Source organism: Dryobates pubescens, chromosome 2, assembly GCF_014839835.1.
Source record: "Dryobates pubescens isolate bDryPub1 chromosome 2, bDryPub1.pri, whole genome shotgun sequence".
Taxonomy (NCBI): Eukaryota; Metazoa; Chordata; class Aves; order Piciformes; family Picidae; genus Dryobates; species Dryobates pubescens.
The window spans coordinates 35,824,343-35,836,627 of record NC_071613.1 but is presented as its reverse complement, the minus strand read 5'-3'; the positions used below and the strand labels follow the sequence as shown (position 1 = coordinate 35,836,627).

Sequence of the window (12,285 nt, the reverse complement as noted above, 5' to 3'; positions counted from 1 at the left end):
TATACAATTTTTTTATATATATAAAAGTTGTGCAGCTTACATCTCAAAACAATTAGAAAAATAATTCGCAAGCGCTTATAATTCTTGACCTACTTACTTGATTTAAAATCAAGGGCTAATAAGTGAGATAAAACTAAAATACGATGTAAAGGTTCCGGCTAAGCTCCCTTCCTTGCCAGTAGGTGGAGCCAGCACGTAATAAGCTGCCTCCTTCATTCCTCCCCCTCCTCTCTTTCCGTCCTCCTCCCCTTTTTTCCCCACAACCAATTTTCTGATCGATGCTGGGAATCAAAGAGTGAATCTTAGAACAGGATGCAGACGAAGAGACTACAGAATACTGCAGAGATTCCTTTGTTGCTTTGATGGGGTGGTTCTTTATTTCTTTCCTTTTTCCTTTCAGTGAAATTAAGAGCTTTCAAGCTTCTTTACCAAGGAACCTGAGCCTGCAGTAGAAGCAGCCTTATTATCTACAAGTGTGTGGATATTTCTTATGCCATGATTTGTAATTCTCTTTTAATCAGGTAAGACAACGTGATATTTAATTAAAATGCTTAGGGAAGAAATTCTAGTTATTTTGTACCAAGATTTTTCTCTTGTGGTGCCACACCTAGTTTTCAATTAATATTAATAGAGCAAGAAGAGAGGAAATAATAGCCATCTTTGCTGCTGCATGGATTGCTCATAGTATTTAATTAGGTCTTAACACAGTAATAGAAAATACTGTTGTTCTTTGCAATTCTCTGGTCCTGTGGGCTTTTTTGAGATTGTGTATTTGTAACCAGAATTACTTCTGAGATTGTATTTTTCATCCTAATTGTGTGATTTGTTGCTGTTGTTTTGAGGTGGTCATCCACAAGTGTTTTCCTATTTTCCTGGAGGTTATACTGGTCTTGTATCCAGAATACAAACTGGAGTGTGTTTTAAAGCATATGAATACATCCCTGAAAATACCCACTTTTAATGCGGAAATGTGCTATTGCTTCTTTATACCATCTTTGGTCAGAGGTTTTCTTTGCTGCCTAGATTCATTATTGTGTTGCTGTGAGGTACTGGAGATTTACAGGATTCTCCTCTCTCATCTTCAAACCCAGCCTCTCCCTGATGGAAGGCAGAATGGAGGACTTGTCTGTGACTAAACATGGTTTTGCACTGCTGCAAATATCATATGAAACATATGTGTTTTATGAATCGTTTCTTTATCTATGAGAATGATTTTTTATTTAAAATCTGCATTCCATATTGCATGAGAATAGGAAAAAATATTCCTCTCATGATTTTTTTAGATGCATGAAACACATTGGGAGAGACAGCAGAATGACTCAGGAGGTGGGAAGCTCATGCAGCACCCCCTGACTCTTCTTTCAAACCTTCTGGTGTTTTTCCTTACCTTCTCTTAATGGCAGCAATAATTCATTTAATCAGGAAAACAAGACAGAAATACATTAACTTGCACAGTAACAAATCAGAGAAAAGGGCTCAGTAGCCAGTATGTGAGAAAAAAAGAATGTGTGATTAGTCTAAATGCATTTTGGTTTCTATTATAAGGCAGTAAGTAGGAAAGTACTTAATCAAAATTTTCACACACCTGTGTAAAGCTAAATGGGTTTTTTAGCAGTGATTAGTGAAGCAACAGAAAATTGCCCATTGGGACTTGAATGCTAGATGCTGCCTTGGCTTTAGATGATTCCTTGGATACATGTGAAATGTTAAGAAGGTTCTCTCGCATTCTTGCTACTTATTCATGTTGCCTGCTTAGTTGTATATTTCTTTTTTTTGGTCAGTGTTTACAATACATACATATATGGGTATGGCTCAGCCATTGTGTCTTGAAGGTGTCTCTACTAGATGGTAAAGGATCACCCATTCTTGAACAGATTTAGAGAAAAAAATGAATGATCGCATCCAAACGATCCGCAATTTCCTCCAGTGACAAATGCATTAAATGATGCGATGCTCTCTTATGTCTGTAGGCCCCTGTTCCAAACAAACAGGCATGCCAATGGGACTTACATTCTTAATATAAGGCAAGTGGATGAGTACCTGGCTCTTGATTTTTAGACTGCACTGATGTTCAAGGAGAGAATAATTTTTTTCAATTACAGAAATTTTGCAGTGTTCTTAAAATGCAGTTAGTAGGCCAGATGAGCATATAACTTCAAAGAAAAGCTAATAGATGTAGTTTAAAAAATACTTTCAAAGTGCATTTAGTTGTTAAAAGCCTTAAGGGAAAATACAAAAGCTAAATTCTCACAGATTTTGAGTATGTTAATTGTGAACATCAGTCTTTGGGAAATCCAAACATTATAAACAGCCATATCATATCAAAACATGACCCAGTTACCTTTTAGTAGCATAAAAGTCAAAGGTTTCAGGAGGAGCTCAAGCAAAAGTTGACCCAAAGCGAATGATGGCCCTCCCTACCTGTTGTGAAACTTAATTTTAGGGGATATTTGAGTCATCTTGTTATTTGCATTCATCTTATTTAACCGTTCATCTGATTGAAGTATGTTCTGTACACACATAAGCATCAGATCTCTGCAGCAGATACCATCAGATCCACTCTGCAGCCAGAGTCCAGCAGCCATTATGCTGTCAGCACTGCTTGCTGAATTTCTTAATTGTAGGCCTGATGAATGGATTTGCTGGGTCACTAACTGCAGCCCTACTCTACCCTCAAGTAGCCCCCAAACTCTCATGCTAACAGGATACTAGAGTTTCATACAGCCTACCTGCTTGAATCATACGAGGCATCACAAAATGCGGCCATAATCCCTTCTTAACTATGCAGATCTTGGCTGGAGCATGGAAGTCACAAATAAGCCTTGTACTGTGTTGCTTCCATTGTTTTAAGGCCATGCACACACAACTCTTCCAGAGGACAGTGTGGATCCTTTGCTGCAACAAAGCCTAGTGCTGTACCCACACAGTGAGCAGGCAGCCTCTTGTCCATTAGAACCTTCCTGTTGGTCTCTCTTTGCCCTCAACTCCAGCTTGCTGAGCAGGCACTGGACCTCCTGAAGGCCTGCTTTCTCAAGGCTTCCTGAAGCTACTGGAAGGAATCCATTTCTTGCACCTCCTCTCCTTTCTTTTGATACCATTCTCAGAAATGCTGGATTAAATGGCATTTCTGCCAATGGTGGCCTGAATGTCCTCTTCTGTTAGTGACTTTGAAATACAAATAATGTACCTCATTTCAAACAGGTGTTAATGAGAGGAGGCTAATGATGCTGTCAATAGCTAAATAACATAAGAATAATAATTGAGAAATCTAAGGAGGAAATTAATAATTCTATAATCACTGCATGTTTGGAAAGATAGGCAGTAAAGAAGGTATGGGAACAAAATACTGAAAGAGGATGATTTAAAGAAACATTGAACAACTAACTGTGCTCAACTGTTATTCAGTTCAAATTCTGTTTGCAAGCCTGCAACTCTCTCTCTTATTTCTGCTCTTGAACCAACTACTGTTCATTTTTCTACCCTTAATGCAAATTTAGCTTAGGCAGCTTTCTCTTTCTGCCTCTATCTGGTTTGGGATCAGTAGAAAGGCTTTGCTTCTGCTCGCAGTTTCAGCATCTGATGCCACAGTAGCTATTGCTATCAGTTGCACTGAAGGGACTGCTAATGCTAGGCAGAAACACAGTCAACGCATGGCAGCTCAAAGTATTTATTGCAAGGTGCTAAGGAGCTTTTTCTGAGCATATTTAGAAATTATTTTAAAGAAGTGTTGAATGGCCAGATTTCAATAAATTTAAACAGATGCAACAAAATCCAAACTTATATTGCCTGAGCAGCCTGCATGACAAAATTTGAAGAGACTGTAGCAAAAATTCTCAAAAAAAAGGTCTGGAAATACATTTCAGTGCTGCAGTATTAAGACCATGCTCATTCAATAATTACAAACATTTTTAATCTTCCTATTAAAAACCTCAGTAACAGAGATTCATTATTCTTGCCTTTTGGTTTTTAAACTTGCAGCTCAGTGAAATACTTTGAAGAATTTCCCAAGATACACAAATATAACTTTTCTATGAAATGGTGAATTTTATGGTGTATACAAGCATTACAGCTGAAAGAAATAAGTATCACGAGGACACACAGATCTGCATTGTGGAGTTAACTTTTCATTCTAACTTTATTGAAGGAAGTATCTCACCATTTGTAGTGTAACTAAAAAAGAAATCGGGATGAGGCCAAAAGTATAAGCAAATTCAGTCTCAACAAATAACCTTTGACAAAGCTGAATGCATTAGAAACTGATTTTCATGATGGAAACTATTAAGCAAATGAACCCATGTCAACTCCATTCATACTATATAGAAAAAAAGTTCATAATTTGAAAAAAAATCAGCACTAACTTATTTTGCATGTCTTTTTATATGCAGTTTCCTTAGGGTTTTGTGTAATTGTGATCACAATTGCTTCTTGATTCTTAGTTTGGCTTTCCTCAAATGTTGGCAGAATCTGAATTTGGCCAGATGAATTGTTCTTGATCTGCTAATTCTAGCCAGTTCTCACTCATCTTTCTGGAGATCCTCACAGGTACTTGCCATTATGCAGAAGAAATGCAGATTTCCTCCATCAAGAGAGGATCATGTTCAATAAGGTAATTGTTCTGTGCAGTACACAGTTACCTTACATGGACAAACTGGCAACATAAAGCATCAGCAGACATGCATTTTAAGATTATGCATGTCCAGGTTTTGAACATACAGCAAGTGGTCTAGCGTGGACCTGTCATATGACACAAGATGCCAGATTTTTATGCCATATGGTGCTGCTTGTCTGGTCCTAAATGGAATTGTAACACACAGGTTTTGAGTACATTTAGAAGATGTCAAATAACCCACTTGAGCCAAAAAAATTGGGTAGTGTTCAACCCTGCAGTAAAAAGCATGACTGCAGTAGGTTTAGCCAGCTCTCAGTGTAGTATTTTTGTTTCACAGTTATGTGCCTTATAGAAGTGTAGAAACTCACCTGATTATTTTTGCTATTCATTTGCTCTGATAGCCTGTCATCCCATCATTTCTCAGTCACGGGTACTGGGCTAACTAGTAAATTAATGGTACAATATTTCCACATTTACTGCTGTCTTTCCTCTGTCAGCAGGGCAGATATTGCTTTACCTATATTGTTATTGTCAATCTTCAACATCAGGCAGAAGCAGTCTTCCTATCTGAATGGGTGTTCATACTTTAAAAAAATTTTTTATACCATCCTCACCATGTCTCACCATCCTCAGTTTAACTGCAAATTCCTCATCAGACCCTACTGTAGTTTTGTTTGATGATAAATGTAAATGACTCACTCTGAAATTAGAAGTCTGACTCAAGTTCTCTAAAGCAATACACTGTGTTCTAGACTCACCCATTTCTCTCAGTAGGATCACAGATATATTAGGAGCCAGATTCCACATATGCATACAAAATGGAGTCAGACGCATACAGAAGAATTTGGGTTTGTCATCTTGAGAATAGTGGCCAATGGATCAAAATCTAGATATGAATGGAGTAAGGTCAGAAAAAATGTCCTTTCCCTGGACACTGTGGTCTAATTTTGCTGTTTAAAAACAAGTTCCGTAAAGCATATGCCAACAAAAAGAATGTTTAGAGCCAAGCGTCTAAACAAACCATGCACTTATAGGGAAACTTTCTATGCAACCACAACTATTACAAAACAAGAGCTGTCCCTGGGGTATTTTATATTTGGCAGCCTATGTCTAAGTATACTTGTTCTGTTTATTAGTAAATATTTTTACCAAGGGGGATGGGGGGAAGAAATAAAAGGGCATTGGAAAATCCTACCCCATGGGCCAAAAGACAATCTTTGTTAGATCATTTTTCCCTGTTGAATGTCTCTGTTGAGGTTATTCTAACTGGGACTGTGGCATGCAAGGTCATATCACAAGAGTATAACATGTATTTGTAGAGTGTGTGAGCTCCATATGTTTTCTCTTTACTGAAAGTCCATAATGAAACCATGGAAACTGAAAGATAAGTACTGATACCAGGCAGAATGAAAAATCTTCCATCTGTAGTTGCATTAACCTGAAAGCAGACATGGGGCAAACACTGCACAATTATTTCCAGATGGAGAATTCACAAACATCCTAGTGGCAAATATATTTGGACAGGTTAGATTTTGCAGTGCAGGGGCAAGTTTCCATTTTGTAGAATGTTAAGTATCTCAAAAGTGCAGATGGTAAATGATGTCCTGTTCTCATTATACTGGAAGATTCTCCTTGTGAAGCAATGAGAACATGCTTTGAAAATACTGGGGTGCAGGAGCAAACTTTTCATTTTAATTTGGCTTCTGGAAAACACTGATAAACCAAATGAAAAGCACCCAATTTTGTCTCTTACCATTGCTACTGAGAATAAATCTTTGAAGTTATCAAGGAAATCAATTTAATTAGGAAGCAATAGACTGTGAGCATTACTAGACCACACTTAGGAGAGTCGCTTTTCAATAGAATTGTATTTTACATCTTGCAAACTGTTTTTGTAGTTTTGTTGGCTAAACATATGCATCAGTCAGAACATTTTCAAGACTTATTGTTTCAAATTACTTTTTTTAACAGTATTTTCAGAGCTAACGTTTAAAGCCTTCACAACACTTGTGACTGTAAAAAGATAGATGCGCATTTGCCAGATGTTTTTATGAATTACATGATCTGAAGCAATGCTTTGCCCTCTAAGCCAAGCTGAAGGCAGGATACTCTTTGCACAGAGAAATGTTTCTCCACCAGTATCCTTCAGGAAAAAAAAAAAAAAAAAAGAAATGTAAGCCTCAGGGTATAAAGATGATGACCTTTAATATTATATAGGACACTTTGGTGCTATTACTCATGCTGATAGCTTGCTCTGTGGAGTGTCAGAGGCTGGGAACTCAGAAGCATTCTCTGTTGCTGGGAAAGGGATTATATAGCTTTTCTCAGTATTGACCTCCCTTCCAAATTGGTTTAAGGATTCACACATTCTCAGAATAATCTGTCCTAAGTGAGAAAGATGATGGATATGATGCATAAGTTGAGTAAGCTGGTATAAATATTGTGAAAATGGGCAAATAGCTCTGAAACTGTACTAAGGAAAGGAAATATCCCTTGCGAATCTAAAGAGCGACTGATGGGGAAAGCAATTGAATATAGGGGGGAAAAGAGAAATCATAGAAGGGAGCACAAATTTAGTTCATATGAGAGAAAAAGGTAGACATAGTAAAGCAAATACTGACATGTGTATCCATGATCCTGTACAGAGATGAGCAGCGTAGTGTGAATAACTCCAGTGAGAAGATGTCCTTGAGTGGTACAGCTCCATGTTGCAGGAACTTGCTTGCAAGAACTCTTTGGGGAGCTCTTGTATTTCCTCTGATCAGAACTTGTGTTGCTAGATCTAACATAGTAGAGAAAGGAAAAACTCTCCTCTGGAGATTTTTAACATCTGCTCCCTTGCTTTATTCAGGTGTATCAACAAATGCAAATTGAATCTATTCAAAGAAAAGTTACAGTTAGGAACTTATTCTAAACTGGAGTAACTGCCAAACTCCACTCAACCAAACTCAGTTCCAAATCACTCAGGTATAATGGGCAGCCATTTTATTTTAGCCTAGGCTTTGACAGATTATCCTGAGCAATCCTTTCCCCTGTTATTATAAACTGCTACTATAATGAACAACCTTCCCTTCCTTTCTGTTTTTTTCAGTGACTGAACTTTATGGCTGTTGGTTCTCTGTGGTTTGTTTCACAAATGTTTCCCTGTCTTATGGAAAGAAGTAAAAAAAGACCCACCCCAAAAAACCCAACAGAGGCAAAAATAGGTTACTTTTGGGCAGATACATGGTGTAACTGTCCAGCTGTCCATTTCTGGCACATTCCCACGTTTAAAAGGAGAAGTAGCACAGAAGTTTTCTTAACTTTACTACCCAGGAAAGATATGTCCAAGTGTAAAATAAGGCACCCATTTTATTGCAATAAAGCTTAGCCGCCAGGTAACTTACTGAGGGATTCTCATTAACTTGGTGTATTCCAGCCAAGGCTCATATTAAATCAGGGCTGTTATAAGCTGTACTGTGCAGAATGTCAGAATAAACACTCATAATGTTCTCTTCTGATCCTGCATGTATAAATCTGTGTTGCTCCCTTAGGCCTTTCAAGTATCCTGATGGAACAGTGGTATTACCTTTCTACTCTTGTTTCACTGCGTACATCTGCCATATGCATTTTGTCCCTCAGGATAACGTGATCCACAAAGATGTTTTTATAGTTTTCAGAATATTCTCAATTAATGTCTTGATATGACAGTTAGGTTATCAGGACACTATAAAAGGCAAAGCAGAACTGGGCCTGGCAAACTGTTTAAGAGGGTTTTTTAATGGTATTTCTATTTAATTATGGGGTAATTAACTACTCAGTTTCCTTTCAGATAAAAATATCTTCTAAATTGAATAGAGAGTTGTTTAATGCTTCCTAATGTTGTATATTTGACTGAGCTTTTCATTAGCCAGAGAAACAAACATGCTGGTCAAGTCACTGGGGAGTAAGGGTCATGTTTGCTTTCTTCCTTGGCATGAGGGGGTAAGCTGTAGCTTTTGAGTTTTCTGTTGGTTCCTGTAAAATGGTCTTGGCTGTGCTCTGCACAAGCCACCAACCACATAATCCATCATGGGTTCTAATTTCATGCTGTTTGGTTTAATTTTTCCTTTTCGGTTGCCAAATTTTGACTATACATCCAGCCTTACATGCCTTGGACTGGTGACATCTTCATCTAATCATTTATTCAGCTGTAGACATGCCTGTAGTATGAAGTTTGGGACAGCTGGCAGGACTATAGTAACTATTAGAACTGTAGTAATATGTATGCTACATGCTACAACATGAATATTCTGTTCTTGCCCTACCTCTCTTAATGTGTATCAATATGCAAACCACATATATTTCATATGTCATTTTCTTTCCAAAACCACATGTGGTTCTGTTTCTCAAAGTCTAAATTGGGAATAATGATAAGAGGTGCAAAATAAGGGGCTGATATTTAGTAAGGAGCTATGGAAGTACAAGGGGGTTCTGGGACAGCTTGGAAATCAGACATGATTTGTAGCACCTGTGAAAAGTGTGATCTGAGTGAATTGTCTGAGTAGGATTTGTCTCTTCTCTATCCCTTTATAGTTAGTGGAAAGAAACAGGCACTTCTAGGGCACAACTTGCCTCATTTTACGTTGGATATCTAAAACAGGTGAGAAGAATTGCCTTTTAAGGGAGTCATTTTTCTCCAGTGAACATGAAAGGAGTCTGGATTGGCTTAGATGCAGATGCCTACAGATACAAATATCTGATGCCAGGAAATACAAATCTTGCTCTTAACAGGCATAGGTGACATTCAGCTCTCCAAGAGAGCATACAAACCTTACACAAAGAATAGGATTTTTTCACAGAATGGTGGGGGTTGAGAGGGGCCTCTGGAGATCATCTATTCCAACCTCCCTTCTAAAGGAGGTCACCCAATGCAGGTTTCTCAGGAACATATCCAGGTGGACTTTGAGTATCTCCAGACAAGGAGGTTCCACGACTACTCTGGGCAGCCTGTTCCAGCGCCCTGTTATCCCCAAAGTAAAGTTTTACTTTGTGCTTAAGTGAAACCTCCTGTGTTACAGTTTGTGCCCATTGCCCCCTGTCCTATTACTGGGCACCACTGAAAACAGTCTGGCCCCATCCTCTTGATCCTCACCCTTCAGATACTTATAAAGATTGAGAAGATCCACTCTTCAGTCTTCTCCAGGCTAGAGCTCCAGGTCCTTCAGCCTCTCCTTTTTGTCCACATAGTTATCCTTTTTTCCCCCCTTCCCATTAGTCACTTTTCCTGGTCCATGTGCAGTACCAATGAATCAATGAAGTCTCCTCCAAAACATATCTCACTGCTTTTAGGAGTTTGTTCATATTGTGTACTACAGCAAATGTTGCATTATAGTATCTATTGACAAATTGACCAAAAGTAAAGCAGATCTTAAATTCTAGCATATGCTATCATTTGAGTCATCCTCCTTTTTTCAGTAATGGGTGTTTTTCGTTAGACTGCTTGTATGCAGTTTTAAGAAAACCATATTGATACTTATGCAAGTCTTTAAGCTTTAGGTGTCTCTCCAGCAAACCTCCAGGGCTACCACAGCTATTTTGCAATACAGAGACTATTTGCAGGAAAATCCCCTCATCTAGGTGCTGAAACATTAACAGAAAAGGCATTATGTCTGGAATTGACACCTTTAAATCTCTGGGATATTCTTCCAAATACAAGCAAACTAATTTTCAAAACATTTTCAACTCTGTGCAAGTATTACAGATATTACTCCAATAGAAAAGTCCAGAATCACGAATGCTGTTCTGCAAAGTATTCTGCAGGAATTTATATTCATGCTTTGAAAATTGGCAGCTATAAAAATAGAGAGACATACATATACATAGCTTTTTATCCTGGAAATAGTTGAATTATTTGAGTGGAATACTCCCTCCAAAAATTATCCCAAGGCAAAACTGGAAAATTTTAGCCCAACTGTTTCAAGTTTGGCATAAGCAAGCAACAGAAAGGAAAGGAAAAAACCAACCAAACAAACCAGAACAGGTCTAGCATCTCACTAATGAACAGTACTGCCAGCCCCATGTGTAATTATCATGAAATGTGACAACCTGTAACTAGTAGATAGCTTGGACCCATCTGTACTCTATCCCTAAGGATATATTAACAACTGCTAACCTATGAACCATCACAATGCTAAAAAAAATATTTAGAAGTAAATATAAGGCCTGGTCTATGACTTAATTTTCAGAATCACTGAAACCACTTTGCTTCTGGCTTATTTGAAGTGGCAGTTCCCTGAAACAAACCAGCTTTTCTTGTGGTAAAGAGAATCTGGCAGAGGCTACGCATGGGGAAGGGAGCTGTGCTTTTTAGCTGTGCTTTTTGCTGTTTCTATCTGCTTTGGAGCCCTGGGCATGTTTCTAGGTGCAACTAGGAACACAAAGGGTAGGACATGAATAGCGCTGATGATGAAACAATTTGTAGCATCCTGCCCTTGGAGACTGATGGGTATCCAGGGAGTTACTGCTTCTTTCAAGCTGCATTAACTCCTGCAGGATCCCCTCAGCAGCTTGCAGCTGCAAGGAGCCTGTCAGCAGCAGTGCAGTTCCCAGGGGAAAATTCTCATGTTATCCGTGGTTATTGTTTCCCCCATGTGGGACGGCCCTCATGCGTTCCATGCCTATTGTGTTTTGCTTTTAGAAATAAGTTCTTGACAGGTACTTTGTGTTTGTTGCTAATAAAACTATCTTTGTAATTGCAGGTCTATTAGAAAATATTCCATTTAGATTCAGATTCTCTGTTTATTTTGCAAAGTTACCAATTAGATATGTACCTCCTGATGTTCTCCTACATCTATCAAACCTAAACTCGGGCTTAGTTGGCATGGGGTGAAGGCATGTACTTTTTCTTTAAAGTGTATCAACAGCCTGAAATAATGACATCTTTTAAAAGAGCAGAGATGATGTAAACACTGTCCAAGCACCCCACTCCCCCTGTCCATTTCTATGGTTCTGCAAGTCACTACTTCCTTTTTTTTTTTTTTTTTTTTTTAAATACCACCAAGCTCCCACCCCCCAAAACACACACACACAAAAACGCACAAAAAACATCCAAACAAAAAACCCCACCCCACACACCGAAAACCAACCCACCAAACACTCCCACATTAAGGGGAACTGTCTGACTGCAGACAGACAGCAAGCAGCTCGATTGCCTATCTGTATCCAATACAAGCGATAAATTTAACAGGAGAGACTAAGAATCCCCCCCCCCCCCCCCCCCCCAACACCCCGGTGCTAAAGCCTGGAATTGGCAAAATCCCTGCTCAGCTCGTGGGACAGAGGGGATCTCGTTCGCCAGCGCTCCACACTCCACCCGGGCAGGGGCTGGCCCAGGGCCTGGGCGGTTTCCCAGTGGTGAGTGGCGGATTCCGAGCTCCGAGCGAGGCCCTCCTCCTTCACATCAACCGCCTTCCCATTTCTCTCTAACGCCGCCGTTACACACCCAAAGCTCAAACTAAGTGTCTGCTCTTTGCCGCCCCTTCTGCTCTCCGTTTGATTAGTTGCCGCTAAAGCAGTCAGGAAAAGCGTTCCCTCTGGAAAAAAACAGTCTGCCTAGAGCAGGCTTGCATCGGGAGTCTCCGCAGCCCGCGGGCGGTGGCGACGCCCCCCCGCTCGCTGCGCTGTCTGCCAGGCCGCAGCGTGGATGCCGCAGCCGC

The 12,285-nt window shown here is 39.4% G+C and overlaps 1 protein-coding gene across 1 annotated transcript in view; it reads left to right on the top strand.

The window, feature by feature from the left end:
• Positions 1-235: 235 nt before the first annotated feature.
• Positions 236-12,285, top strand: part of SCN2A (sodium voltage-gated channel alpha subunit 2) — a 79,936-nt gene continuing 67,886 nt past the window's right edge. The window contains exons 1-2 of the mRNA XM_054175004.1: positions 236-521; positions 4,462-4,606. The gene's annotated coding sequence lies outside the window, so the exon portion shown is untranslated. The remainder of the gene's footprint in view (positions 522-4,461; positions 4,607-12,285) is intronic.